The sequence below is a fragment of the Halyomorpha halys genome, unplaced genomic scaffold (genome assembly GCF_000696795.3).
Source record: "Halyomorpha halys isolate HHAL.00 unplaced genomic scaffold, Hhal_1.1 Scaffold407.1, whole genome shotgun sequence".
Taxonomy (NCBI): Eukaryota; Metazoa; Arthropoda; class Insecta; order Hemiptera; family Pentatomidae; genus Halyomorpha; species Halyomorpha halys.
The window spans coordinates 835,264-851,149 of NW_027106991.1; positions in this window are offsets into that span (position 1 = coordinate 835,264).

Genomic DNA, 15,886 nt, shown 5'->3' on the forward strand with positions numbered 1-15,886 from the left:
TTTCCAGGAAGGAATGCAACAGTGTGCTGGGATGTATAGTAATGACTACACAAGGAGTGACTAAAGTACACTGACCTGGAAACTGTCGCTTTGTTGAAGATGGTTAAACTTTTTTAAAATGAAACTCTTATATAATAGACAATAGATGGAAAGATGTATTTGTCCGTTATTTGGAGGTTCCGTTAGAAAGGGGTTAATATCTTTGATGTTCCCTAATGCGCGCATATTCCTGACTGTTATACCGCCATTAAATGGCTTCTTCTGTACTATCAACTTTCAGATGGCAATACTTCCTTGGTTCTTCGGGCAGACTCGACTTTAACCGTTCGAACCGGATTTTACCGTTAGTTATTCATAAAATTCTTTAATATTTTGTATTTATGTATTGTTTAGTATTGCTAGGAAGTGTGGGTAGCCACGCAGTCCGGACCCAAGTTCGAATCCGGCTGGGCAGAAAATTGTTTTCTATTGAGGTGTAGATAGTTGACCGTAGATTAATGCTTGAAGAAGTTTGTCGGGGAGTGCGGTCAGCAAAGAACAACATAAATAAACAAAACCATATTTATTTATTTTATGCCGACGTTTCGACCTGAGTTTCAGGTCTTCATCAGGGCTATAGAACAAAAGAGATAACACCAACATTTAGAGTAACATACAATTGAAAAGGAATAGTATACAAACAAATTTAGAATTATATAAAATATTGAATTAAATCATAAATGATAAAAATTGATAACTGATAATTGAATAGTACAAAATTTTTATTGATTGATATTTGTGGAATTGTATGGTAGTAAATTGAAAACTGTGACAGATGAAATATAATATCATGTAGGTAAGAAGATTATAATATAAGATATGTAAGTAGTGTCTAAAAATTGAAAAAATTAAATAAATAAATGGAATCTACAAATTGAACATTATGACAAACAATGAAAAATAGTGAGTGGCTTCTATCTGAATTACATTGTGAGTATTAACTTATATACCTATACTAAAAATGTAAATATATACAATAGGAAAAGGTAGTATATGGGGTGACGGAGTTTAGTAAATCTAGAGAGTATTGTATGTTACTCTAAATGTTGTTATCTCTTTTGTTCTATAACCCTGATGAAGACCTGAAACTCAGGTCGAAACGTCGGCATAAAATAAATAAATATGGTTTTGTTTATTTATATTGTTCTTTGCTGACCGCATCCCCCGACAAACTTCTTCAAAAATTGTTTTCTGTTAAACTGTAGCCGTGAGTAACTCTAGTGGGTTCTGGGACCCTCCTGAGGTCCACCTAGCCTCCTAAATTGGGCACCCTTAATTGAGTAAAAATCTGGCGGTCGAGCGTGATTCTGACCAAATCACATCCTTGCACAACCGTTGGTCTGGTAACAGTACAGATTTAATTTAATTTATTACTGCTAACAATGATGAATGCTTATTTTTTATTATTATCAAATAAACCAAATTAAATGTACTTTAGAGGTAGATTGTTTTGAAAATTCGGCATTTAAGCCCTGTTAAAATATTTTAATGAGGATAATACTTATTAGGTATTAAAGATCATTCAATTCTACATTCACATGACGAGAGTTTAATCAAAATCGTTAGATTATTTTTGGAAAGAATCGAAAAAATATGAAAAACTGGAAATTCAGTTTCGTACGACACACACACACACACTAGTTAGCGAGCTAGGTTTGTTGGACTCAGGATACTTCAAAACATTTATTTCCGTCAAAAACTCGGACTTTTCCGCGATCGTATACTTTCCCTTTCTAGATATTCCATAAATAGGTAAGTGAAAGTAAAAATGATTTCTATATCACTGAACCTCTTTCCTTTTGTTCCTTCACATACTCCACGAACACAAGAACTCCACCAACCTATATTTATACTCCATCAGATAGAACTGCTTCCTTTGACAAATTCTTTTTTGTCCGTTCCTCCTTCTTTTGGAATTCCTTGCCTATTTCTATCCGTGATGCCTCTTCTCTAACTTCCCTCGAACATCAGCTATTTCTTCACCCTCTCAAATCTCAATATTCCGATCATTTTTTGATGACAAATTTATGGTTATTATTTTTGTTCTAAGATTACTTGGTCCCAGAATGGCGATCATGTTTACATTTCATATCAAACAGATTTTTAATTTTAAATTTGTAGCCCAAGTTCGCAACTAAGAAAAAAAAATAAAACCTTGCAAAGATTAGAAGTGACGGGTATTCACATTTACGAGGACGCTAAACCCAACCGAAGGTGCACACTGACGGCAAAGGTAATAAAAGAGAACCTTGACATCACACTCAAATTTTATTCGAACCAGCATAACTAAAATAAAGTAATGAACTTTATTACTTCATTATTGCAAAACGGACATTTTTACTGACTAATCATTCGATGTACGAAATAATCGTTTAAATTCCGATTCACTTGAAAGATAATACTACATGAAGATATACAGGAGGCACATATTTTAATAGAGTTAAAACCAGCTGTTGTTAATACTACGGTGTAATGAGAAAAATAACTTTATTAAGGGTATTCATGATCTTTAGTTAAACATGTTAAATGGAAAAACTTAGGTTAAATGAAGAAATATTTCCTTCTTTTACCATGTTAAATGTTATAAGTATAGGATTGTGAGCAGCCCAATTTCAAGTCATGTTAAAGGTTAACTGCATAAGAGCTCCTAACGGATTTTGGTGCAACTTGCTTTATAACCTTTCCTTCCAAAACTTAATGTTGTTGATTCTCTTCCTCACAGGTTAGAAGATCAACAAGTCACTCAGTAGCCAAACTTTCACATAACTCCTACTTTTCACTTACTTTAGGCATGTAATAAATTACTTTAATCAAAACTTAGAAGTAAACAACAACATTAAGTTTTGGAAGGAAAGGTTATAAAGCAAGTTGCACAGAAAATCTGCTAGGAGCTCTTATCCAGTTAACCTTTAACATGACTTGAAATAGGGCTGCCCACAATCCTATACTTAACATTTTACATTTAACACAACATCATGAATACCCCTATTCTGTAATATTATTGTTAAATTACTGATTGTCTAGCAGCGAGTCCCGAGCGGTTTTAGTCAAACTCTCCTTTTCCCATCTCAAACTCAATGTATTTATTTAATTTATTATTCATTAATAACTACCAAATTTTCGGTCATTGTTAAAATTATTAAAGGTTAAATCAGAAGTTGTTAACTGATATAAATAAATAATGCACATGAAATGATGTTTGTTTTGTTTTTTACAGAATTTCATTATAGTTCGAAGAAGTATCAATAATCTTCTGGGAGACGAACAATTTTCGATTTTTAGGATAAACTATTTTTTTTTTCATTTATGCTCTTAGGAAGCTGAAGTAGAATTTTCGTACTCCAGTAAGTGTATCAAAAAATGCAGAATAAACAAATCTGGTATAAAGTGGCTAATTTTAGTATTTCGCAAATTTAGTCAAAATAATGATCTTCATCTTTTTAATATATATGATATCAAACTATATAATACATAAATAGAGAACAGATACAACACATCTGACTTCAACAGTTTAAACAAGATTAACCAAATAAAGATCCTACATCACTTTAAGACAATTAAATCACTAAAATTTACCTAACGGTATTTGAGAGACTTAATGGTTTGTTTTGGATTATTCCAATAATATCTCGATTATAACTTTGCATTATAATATGTATTTCTCTAGTACATGTAAATCTTCCATGACAATATACGATTAAAATGTATTTAAGTATATTTTTTAATTTAAGAAAAATAGTTTCAGCTGTACTTAATTACAACTTTCAAAATGGTATTCAGTTTAAGCAAGAATTCTACTGCAGGTATTTCCTGGTAATAAATTTCAAGGACATAGATTATTTAAATAAGCCAACCACGCAAGATTCCAGGATGTCTATTCTTGCATGTTCTCGGGATCTGTAACTTAAATATATTTGTTTTCCCTCTACAATGGGAACTATATATGTTTTCTTCTCTTCTATATTTAAACATTTGTGTAGAAACAATTGTAAACAAGATAGAAATTGTAACGATCACTTCTGTTGTTCACAAATCACTCCAGTTGCTCGAAAGAGTGCCTTACAACAAATCTTTCTCGAAACAGTTTGGGAAAACTTCAATACTACGCCGATCCTGGAAATGTTTTAAAATACAGAATGGTATTTACGCATTAATGCCACCGCAGCAAAAATTCTGCTAAAGCTGTAATCTACACCTAAAGTTTTTGTAACAAATTATAGAATAAAAAACTCTATGTAAAATCAAAGCACTTTAAAATTGAAAAAATGTTGTTAATGTAAAGTAGTCAATCTCGATTTCGGTGAAAAAGGGACCGATACGGAATTTAATATAGATTCAAAACAGTCTCTATTTTCATTCACCTGATGCTATCGCCATTCCACAATACAATTTGGTCCACTTATCTTCTTGTTTAATTTATTTTCCATATCCAAGAAATATAATTCACGCATGTAATTATTCAGTTTTATCCGATAAATCAAGCTGCTATTCACAAAATTTAACCGATGTAATAAAAAATAGCTCTAACGATGTTGATTACCTGGTTATCAATGTACACCTTTTTATATTAAGTAAGTGTTATCCTCATTGAAATAGTATGGCACGGCTTAAATGCTGAATTAAGAAACAATTCCATTAAAGTATATTTAATTTTGTTTAAATTAAATATTCAACCATCTCTCATTGTTATTAATAATATAAAATATTTAAATATGAACTATACAAGAGTTCGATAATTAACTATTGGAGAAAATGGTTCACATACAACCGCCTAAAAGAGACAGGGAAACCGAAAATAGTCGAAAGCGCCCGATCTCGTTATAAAGTAAACAGAACAAATTCGAAAATACGAATTTTCAAAAAACGTTCCCCTAAATTTGTTTATTCGAAAAAATTAATCATCTCTCATTGTTAATAGTCATAAACAATGGATGAATACAAACGATGAATGAATTTGATCATTTTTTTTCCATGATATTTATTACAATAGACAAATTTAAAATGAGATATATAGTAAGAGGATTGCCATTCTGAATAAAAAAGAAATAGCTGTTTTGAAATGAGCAAGTATTAATTAATTGAAAGTTGTGTGAACACGCATTAGATTTTTTTCTAGTGATAATTAAGCGAAACCATCCTACTTGATTCAAATGTCTATCAATGCATCTGCCTATCCGCCCCTAAGTTTTATAATAAATTGTATCATACTTGAAACTTGTTCCTAAACAAGATTCCGAGGACTTTAGACAAAAAATTATCCTATCGGAGTGGTGCCGTCGAGATAAGGGTAGATATTAGACCCGCCGTCAGGAAGGGATAGGGAAGCAAAGTCCCCAAGGAACGGGCTTCCGGGGACCCAGATAAGAGTTAAATAAAACAATCTATACACTCAATACAGTAATAAAAATCAATAAGTTTGTTCAAAAAATACATGAAAAAAATATTTTAATTATCAATAAACAATATCACCTACGTTTCTTACGGTAGCCTTCTTTACAGCTTTATATACTGTTTATTGTTACATTAAAAAAAAAAGTTTTGTATCAAGTATATTTTTGAACCAAGGACATTCAATTTAGAACTCGATTAATCAAACTTTTGTAGGAAAAAAAGTAATGTGCTATATTATGATGAATGTTTAAAAAATCTTTCCCTAAATCTTTACTCTTGTGTATTTGAAAAAAATTAAAAATTTATTATTCTAAGCAATATAAAAGAATAGATTAATATAAAATATAAATAATTTCATGAACAACTAAAGGAAAAATATAAAAATAAAAATATCCAATTCGAAAAATAAAAGCAGAGATTGTCTTTGTCGATTTAGTTAAACTTTTTTATTCTTGTCAGGAAGAAAATTTATACTTGTTATTGCCACTACAAGGAATCCGAAAGAGATAGAATTTTTATAGTAACAGAAAAACAATGCTCTTAATTTTTTTTTTTTTTTTTTTTAATTATCGAAAATCACAAAAATAGTTGTAACATCAACATTAGCCAACCAATCTACACAAAATTTGAGGATGGATGTAAAATGGTAAGTGAAATGCATGATGCACTGCACCAGATTATTATTAAAACATGCATCTACCATAGTTATTAATTAATTGTGTAAAACAAATTGTGCTGCATGCAAATTTCGTCCTCAAGCAATCATATTAATCCTCAATACCTTCAAGCATATTATTAATATTATTGTCAAAAATAAAACAAATGAAACTATTGGATGATTGCAGCACCACTGTATTATTTGCCCTCGAGCTTAAGACGACCCTGGCTGCTATAAAACCATAAAACCTGAATAATTTGAAGTAATTATTAATCATGAAATATTGAATCTATAATTATTATCATTATTATTATATGTATATATTTTATCACCCAAATAAATTTAATCATCCAACACCCTACACAATATTGTCTACTCGTCCATCTTTCCTCAGTCGATACATAACAACAGTTACCAGACCAACGATATAAACATCCAATTATTGCCAAAAAAAATCATTTACATGACTATAATAAGTTCTATTAAGACATTGGACGCTGAGGTTTGAAGCACAACTTAACCACCAAATTCCTCTTGTATCTAATCCATAAAATCCAAAATCCTTCGTAAAATCCTCAATCATAATGACCTTAACACATATATCCCAGATTTTACCAGAGCTAGATATCAATTCTTCCACAATAAGTACCCAAATCCACTTGTTTCCAGCCTCACGTTCTCTTCAATTCCTAATAATCCTCCAAGGCTCCTGAAAAGAAGATGGCGTCAAGACATCCTAACCTACAAATGTTATTGCAGTTCTACCACTCAGTAGGTTTCTCTAGTTCTGTATCAAGCAATTGTATTATAATTCACATTACAATTACTAGTTCCATTGTTTAGTTAATACAGTAATGAATTCCACTAAATAATATTATATATCTGTCTCATTACCAACTATACTATGCCATTATATCATAATGTCAATAAATAAAACTAAATTCTTTTTCTAACAACCCTGAAGCGGTCTGTCTTAGAAGTTGGGTAAAACTTGAAATCCTTAGACAGCATGAAGAAATTCACAATTCTGGGCAGATGATTTCCAGTACTATCAATAATATAATCCAATGAGTTATAGGAAGGAATGAAATACACCGATGAATCTATCATATACGCAAAATGAAACAAATAAGAATAACACAAAGGAAAAAAAAAAGATTTTTAGTGAAAACTATCACGTTCCGTTATTTCACCTCACGCAAGGAATAATTAAAAAACAAATAAATAAATAAAGTTCTCATTCACACACAGTCAATAAATTATTTATTTATGGGTTTTTTTTTTTTTTTTATTGATTTTAGCATAGCGAAGCCAAAAGTTCGATTTTGAGACCTCCAGGAACACCTAATGAAACTTAAATAATTCTGAACTAACTTTAGAAGGAAGGACCTTGAAAGAACCACTTATTCATCCTATTATATATTATACAAAGGAGAGGAAACATAAGCTAAAAACCCCATTTAATTCTACCAGTTTAAATAAATCTTTAGTATTTAAGTCTTTTTATAGAACGTTTTTGGCACGGCAGTGAAGGAACAAGTACATGAAGCCAAGTGATATATGGATATGACTATTTACACATCGTGTCTTGTAAGTGAAGTAAGACTCTCGTAAATTTTAAAGAAGTGCAAGTCAAGTTAATATATTTAGCAAACAATAATTTCAGAAAATCCAGTTATGAATAAATATGCATATATAGATAGATAAATAGATAGATAGATAGAGAGATAGAGAAAGAGAGAGAGAGAGAAGAATTTCAAGCTGTAATTTAAGAAAAAAATATTACCGAAATGATGAAAAAAAAACTCAAATAATTTAGCCTTTAGGCCTCTTATAAAACTTTTTTTTTTAATAATATTTAGTAAATAAAAAAACATTTAATAGAATCAGTAACATTTATTTAGAATAGATATTAATCGTTTGGCCTTTAAATAACTTTGAAAAAGTGCATACGTTTTGAGCTGCGGGTCAAAAATGCTTGATTTTGTTAATAGTTTTTATTCATAAAACCGGAAAAGCCTAAGTGATTTCTTTATTTTTTTCTGATTCTTAATTTTTCTTGCCTTTTTTTAATCATAATATTAAGTCTAGTTAACGGAAAAGATATAATATTATGTCTGTTCCTGGGTTCAGGGAGTTTTTTATTAATAATTATACAATTATTTATTATTATTGGGTTATAATACGTTAAATGTCCAATTGTAAAAACAGGAAGTAAATAAGAAATTTACAAATAAATTTAATCCAAAATATTCACAATCTTTTGACAACGACTAACCCAGTTTTCTAGCCAACATATAAAAAGATTTGAGTCATTTGCTTAAACAATTTGTCATAAAACACATTCTTTATATTTGAACAGAATCCATTTTGTCCAATATACAAAAAAATGGCAGACTGAATGGGGATTAAGAAAATATGGGGGAAATGATAGGACTCTACATCCCAAATCCTTCAATTTATGAGAAACCCAAATTTCATAAAGTTCAGGTCAAAAAAGTTCGCTTAGTTAAGTAAAATCAGAATTTTGTTTATTCGCAAAAGGAAGGCCTTGCAAAATGGTACGAAACGTTGGAACTAATAAAAACTTTTTGCATTATTTTGAGCAAACTTTTTTGAACGCAAACCGGACTTTTCTTCAAGTATTAAAAACTAATAATTTTCGTTTTAGTTGTTTTTTTTAATGCACAAGTATATTGATTGTCCATTCATTATATATTTATCTGTTAATCATCCGTTACACAACTATTTAAGAATTATTAAATTTACCTTATTCCTCCTATATAAATCAGTAAATCAGTGGCAACCCTACCATTAATATGAACACAACATATAAACATAGATTCTAGCATTTAATTAACTTGATTAAACATTAAAGCATAAATTTTTGAGATGAAATCAAACTCCTTAAATGAAATTCAACAGTGGCATCTCATTTAGGAACTCTTAGTTTACAATAATCTACTTTGTTCCTTCAAACTCATTACTTATTGGAAGTCAGGGACGAGTGGAATACATTGGAGATAAAGAAAAACAATGGAACTTTTGTTACAGATGAAAGGACTGACGTAAACTAAAAACCTCATAACTAGAACAAATAGCTATTTGCAAATGGACAAGGACAAAGATTTCGATTAAAATTTAAGCCCTAAATTCGAAAAAAAATAAAATAAATAAAAACAGTTCAAGGAATTGATGAATTCTTTAAAACGTCTTACGCTGTAAAAGAAAATTTACTTTAGATCGAAAAAGTTTTTAATAATTAACGGAAAAAAAGAAAATTAAAATATTGTATAGTGTTTGTCTCTCCTTGGGTTCCTTTTTTTATGTTAGCCCTAAACCGTTCAAAAGTAATGAATTCTTCTTTTAAAAATACATAATATTATTATTAAATATGTAGTGAACATTAAATATAAAGGGTCCTAATTATACCATGGAAATGAAATGAAATTATAATAAAAATAAAACCGAGGATAATGTCAGGAAAAGCTTATTTTTCTGTCGCAAAATTAGTCTGAAAAAGATGTAATTGTATAAATTCCAGATGTATATCCAACAAAACTTATTTATTAGATCAATGATCAAAAGTCACTCAACAATGATCCTCGGAACTCATTACTATCCACCATTCCGTTATAAATTTGCAATCAATTAGATGTTTACTTAGGCCAAATCTCGGCCGCTTATGAAGATGTAGTACAAATTACTCAAGGGTTAAGGTACTACTTTTTAAAAAAAAATACAAAAATAATAAAGACAAGGAAAAAACCATTAAATTTTATTTAACCATTTATTTCTTCAAAAATAAATCTTTGTAATTGACCAAAAAAAATTATTAATCAAAAACACATCAAATTTTGAATTTTTACGTTTTCAGTAACGCAGAATCCGAAAACGCGCTAGATATTTAATAGATATAACGCCCAAGATATAAAAACTATTTAATAAAACTGTGATAATAAAGAGGTTAATTTTACTTTATAATAGCCAGTAAAAAAAATTTTAACGTCCATAAATATAATTAAGGTCTCCTTAATCCGAAACGCTGAAAAAATAAAGACAATTTCTCATAATGGATCAAAATTTATTAAATTAACTAACTATTCTCAAACATTAAATTAATATATAATTTACTAATGAACTAGGATAATAATTTTTTTTTTGTAATCTCCTTTAATTATAAAATTCAAACAATAACTAATGGAAATGATAAATGTATACTAGTATAATATTGCCTTATGGCATTATAAGGTTAGTTGCAGAATCCAATTAAGGTAGTTAAAGTTATGTAGCTAACGCCAGTGGATTATTGGGACGGGGAGGGACGTTCCGCTGGTTAGGTGTCAGTTTAACGACTTTAGACTGTAGAGTCCGAAGTCCTCGGACTTCGTCGAGGACGTCAACTAAGGAGACAGTGCTCTACTAACCTCCCAGGTCTTGGTGGAGGGGTAATTTCACGAAACAGAGGACTAAAGCAGGCCTACAACCCATCAAAAAATTTTATGTGCCGTCGGCTTATGAACTCCAGCACATTGGGGAGTTGAACCTCTTCACAGATGACACTGTTCTTGGCCCTCTGAAGCTTGGTTTTCCTGACGATCCTTCAAAGAACAGATCCCTGGAAACTCTTCAGTCTGTTTAACGTAGTTTTGTAGAGATGTCTCATTAAAGGAGAACCATGGAGCAGAGTTAGTCTGATAATTGCTTTGTAGATCTGTAGTTTAAGGCGCAGTGAAAGTTGCAATGAAGTCAGCAAATGGTATAGCCTTTACGTTTTAAGTCGGACCAGCTTGAGCCTCTTCTTGGCATGATTGGAGAAGGTGAGATGACGATAAAGAATCACACCAAGGTAGAGGATGGAATTTGAGGTCTTCCGACCCTGTTCATCCACTAAGAATCTTTAAGGCAGGCAGCTCTTTTTGCCTTTCTGAAAAGACATGACGATAGCGTAAGTGTTAGACGGGTTCTCCTGATGCCATCTTTCTTGAATGCAGCTACGATGGTGGCAGAGGCTTTCTGTGCTAAAACTCCAATTTCATCCGCATAAGCTGCAACCACTGCCTTACGGGCACGGGACACAATCGGAGCAGTGAAGATGGCGAAGAGCAAGGGTCCCAGTACTGAGCCTTGTGTTACTCCGCAGTTGGTGGGGCTGGAAGCGAGAGTTCATTATTTCAAATAATAAATCATTGTATAATAATATGAACCTTTTTTTATGGAATAAAGGATTACGCTAGCTGATTTGTAAGGCCCAAAAACGTTTAAGGAAATACCTTCAACAAGATTTCGAGATCAATTCGAAAAACTGAAGTTTTAGTTAAATATCCTCAATAACCAAAATAAACATTTAATTTATTTTTTAATAAACAAAACTATGAGAATAAAATCATCGGAATAAATCTAAAAACTATACTAGCGCTTCTATAAATCAGCAAACTACCGGCTACGTTCTAATGACAAGTTATCGTTCATCGTAGAGATAAAACGTGACGAAAGAGATAGATTGAACTAGGGCAAGATAATAGATAATAAAACTGCTAATAGTTTGCAGCCGTGTCGTAAAATAGTTCACTCCGAAGGCTAGAAGATATCGATTGTCTATCGGAAGAATAAGAATGATATCGACCTAGCGCTGTTCTATTCTACGTAAAATGTTTCTAGTTTTAGTATACCATTGATATAATCTACAAACAAATAAGTATATAGATGATTTCAAAATTTCGGTATAATGTCGATTAAAGAATATTGATATATTGTATTTTCTAATAAAAAATAAATCATGTTAATCTTTCATTTATATCAGTGATAAAATAATATATTTCTCTAGAACTTTGGATAGTTATGCATCTTCTTGAACTGACAGGAAATTTGAATATGTAAATAAACTGTATAGTTTCTCTAAAATTTACTATTATTTTCCAAAACCTTACTCTTGAAACTAATTTTGCTATCGCAAATCCTGCTTAGCTTTTAAATGTGAGGAAGTGAACTAAGGAAGTCAGAATATATCGATTTTGTAGTTACTGTGTATACATTTGTCCTTCTTATTTTACTTATTTTTGCAAAATCTTCATCCTCCGAACATAAAATGACATGAGAAAATATAGCCTACTAACATTGTTAAATTAATAAATTTTGTATTTCAAGGATTGGTTTACTAAAATATTATAAGACCTTTCGCACACAAGGTTAGACGACACAGTACAAGACCGAAATAGAAGAAAAAAGGTAGTTATTTCACCATCATTTTTTATTACTTTAATGACAACTATGTATAATGACTAGTCAAAAATTGATGAGTCTGCAAAGTATAGGTAGGGGTAATAAAAAATGGCGGATGTTTAAAAAAAAATAATTATTCATTCAGAACTCTATATATTCAAAATTTCCAACACTAGAAAACCTAAAATAACATCATTTAAAGTAGAATAAATTTGTTAACACATGAGCCCTAATAGAGCTATTTACGTTCAATAGTTCACTAGATATCGCTTTTTAAATTGCAACATTGCATATAAAATGCACTGAAAAATCAGTAGTTAGTAAATATATTTTGACAAATATATATTATAAAAATCGCTTGACGTACAGATGTCTATTAGCACTCAAATTAAAGTGAGTTAAATTTTCTATAAAGTACGATATAAAGTTTATCTTTGTAGACTAGTAGCTTTTAGGATATTTGACAAAATAAATTAACAAAACGCTGATGTCAAACTGTTCGAATATTTTTTATCGGGAGTAGGACCGAGTGTATCGGATGCTCTGAATGATGACCAGAAGAACGTGGAAATGGTCTTAGTCTTCTTAAAAAGGAATGGCCTTTTGAATAAGATTTAAACCAGAAAATCTGTTATATGTAATAAAAAATACCAACAGAAGTAATTATTTAAATTTTTTTCGAAATTATTTAAAGTGAAATAGAAATATTGAAATAGAAATTATAGAAATAGAATATAAAGCACGAAACATAGGCGCTGATGACCTCAGGGTTTTACGCCCTAGAGCCCCAGACAACAACAACTTCAGGAATCATAAGACGTATATATGTCTGCCAGCACTCAAAATAAAGGTAATTAAACTTACTATAATGTATATTTTAGCAAATATAATGAAAAATACTACTCTTACGAAGATAAATGTCATAAACTACTTTATGGTACATTAAGCTAGCTTTAATTTGAGTATTAATAGACATCTGTACGTCGAATAGCTTTTGAGATATAGATTTCTCAAAATAAATTCACTAACGACTGATTTTTCAGTGCATTTTTTATGAAATATTGCAATTTAAAAAGCTATATCTAGCGAATTATTGAGCAAAAGTCTATTAGGGCTAATATTTTACTTTAATAATGTTCTAGAGAAATATAACATTTTATCACTGAAATGACACTACAGTTAACGTTAATAGAAATATTCAAATGATAAAACAGTGTCTATCACTTATCACAAGAACTAGGACTAACGCAGAGGCTTGAAGCAGATGGCATTAGGTTGAAGTAGTTAAGTCCCAAGTATTGAGTGTGATAAAATTTCTTTGGTAACTTTGCTAGGAATGTTTAAAAAAAAAACATAGTGAGCAAGAAAGGCTGAAAAATGTTTTAATAGTGTTCTGTCGTGTACTATGAGCCTGTGATTTGGATATGTCAAAACCCATCATATTTCCAAACTAGAAAATAAAGGTGAGGTTAAATCTCACGAAAACTGGAAATATGTGAAACCATTACAACTATTACAATCCAGGGAGTGAGCAAATGTCATTCATAACCTTTTTTTTGAGACGGAGCTTTGACTCTCACCTTTTTTTTTTATTACTTAATACTTATTATAAGTACTTGGAATGTTTGGAAATAATAAAATGATATATTACAATAATATAATAGCATAACATAATATTCATTGGGACCTTAAAAGCTGTCAATTGGGACCCTGAAGGTACAGCCATAAGACAATAGAGCTAGATAATGGTGAAAATAAAATGGCCGCCAATACGTCGATGAACTGATAACCTTGGAGATGATCCGTGACCAGAGCAATGACCAATCTCCAAGACCAGCTGGAGTCTGGAGGGTCACCTGACGCTTCAAGGCAAAACTATGCCTTTATCAATAACTGGAACGTCCATATTCTTCTATCTAATTATTCAAGATTCGTGATATAGTTTCATGTTACCTCTTTTTTTTACAGCAGAGATTTTCTAAATTGTATTAGAATAAAAATTTAAAAAACCATTAATTCAAAAAAAGGTTGTAAATAAAAATAGATATAAGAAACCTTTTAGACAATCAGAAACCTTTTAAGTACAACATTTTGTGGGTTTCTACTTTTTTTAAATTTATTTATTAATATTTACAACAGTAATAAAATACATAAAACAAGTAAATATGATATTGTGTGGATAATCTACCTTTTGATAGATAGTACTCCAATAACATATCTAGAGAAGATCTCAAGGCCATCTTCTTTTCAGACTTCTAGGAGAACCATCAAATAATAAAGGATCAGCCAGGTTAAACACAAGTGGGTTTGGATGATTCGAAAGTTGATTATGAAAGGATTGACATATGGTTCTGACCAAATCGGCAATATACGGAACATCCTGATGGATTTCTACCTTCGTAACATTTTAGTCCGTGGAACTGGTATTCAAAAAGTTGTTTGATAAACCTTTTGTAGATTTTGAAGCCGGATTCACACGTTTGCCATTTATTATAAGAAAAAACTAAAAATTTAATGAATTCAAAGTATCAGCTAAAAAGATATTAAATGAAAAAAGACATAAAAATGTTACTAGATAGCTACTCAATTTCTCTTTGGATGAAGTATTTTATTTATACGCGATCACGCAGTTTTCCACGATATATGTAAGGAGACATTACAACGCGGTCATAAAACCAGTAATTTTATACGGAATGGAGACAATATGTCTCCCTAGCCTGGAAACCGAAATAAGAATCAGCAGACTGAGATTGTATGGGCACATCATGAGACTGGATCAAAGGAGACTAAAGAAGAAACTCTTTGACAGAATCCATGTATACAAGAGCGTAGGAGGATATGTGAAGCAAATGAGAGAGGATACAAAAAAATTGAAAATAACAGACAAAGACTGCCTGGATAGGGAACAGTACGGAAAAAGATTGAGAGAAATCAATGTTCTTGCCGCAAATAAAGAGAAACGGAAGGGAACTGTGTGATCGGAAAAGAGGAAGCAAAGGCACGCAGAAATGAAGAGAAGAAAGGCAAAAATGAGAAGAAAAGGTAGCGATATTCGTGTGGTCTTGAAAGGCCATTCCATGAAAAAAAAAATGAAAAATAAATAATAATAATAATAATAATAATCATAGAAATAATAAATGAAGGATCATGGGCTTAGTACTTTATAAGGAAGCACTGTTTTCAGAACAACGGTTAAATAAGGGGGTAATTTTATAAAGATTGCTATTAACCGTCAGATTATTCCCCAATTAAAGGTACCCACTTAATGAGGCTGAGTGCACCCCAGGTTTGCTTCAAAATCCACAGGTTGACTCATGGCTGCAGTGTAAAAAAAAATAATTATCTAATAATTATAACACGGGTCTTTTGAGTTAGTATTATAGTCCCTTACCACCGTGCCACCACGCTCTCTCCATAGAACTAAATCTAGTTAAAATTTCCATGTGGTGAAAAGCCGAGACACTTTTGAGAATAGTTTTTTGCTGTTTACCGGGAACTGAACCAAATATATCATTGGAGAAGTTTGTCGGGAGGTGCGGCTGAGTTGCAGGCCTACCTTATACGCCATAACCCCTG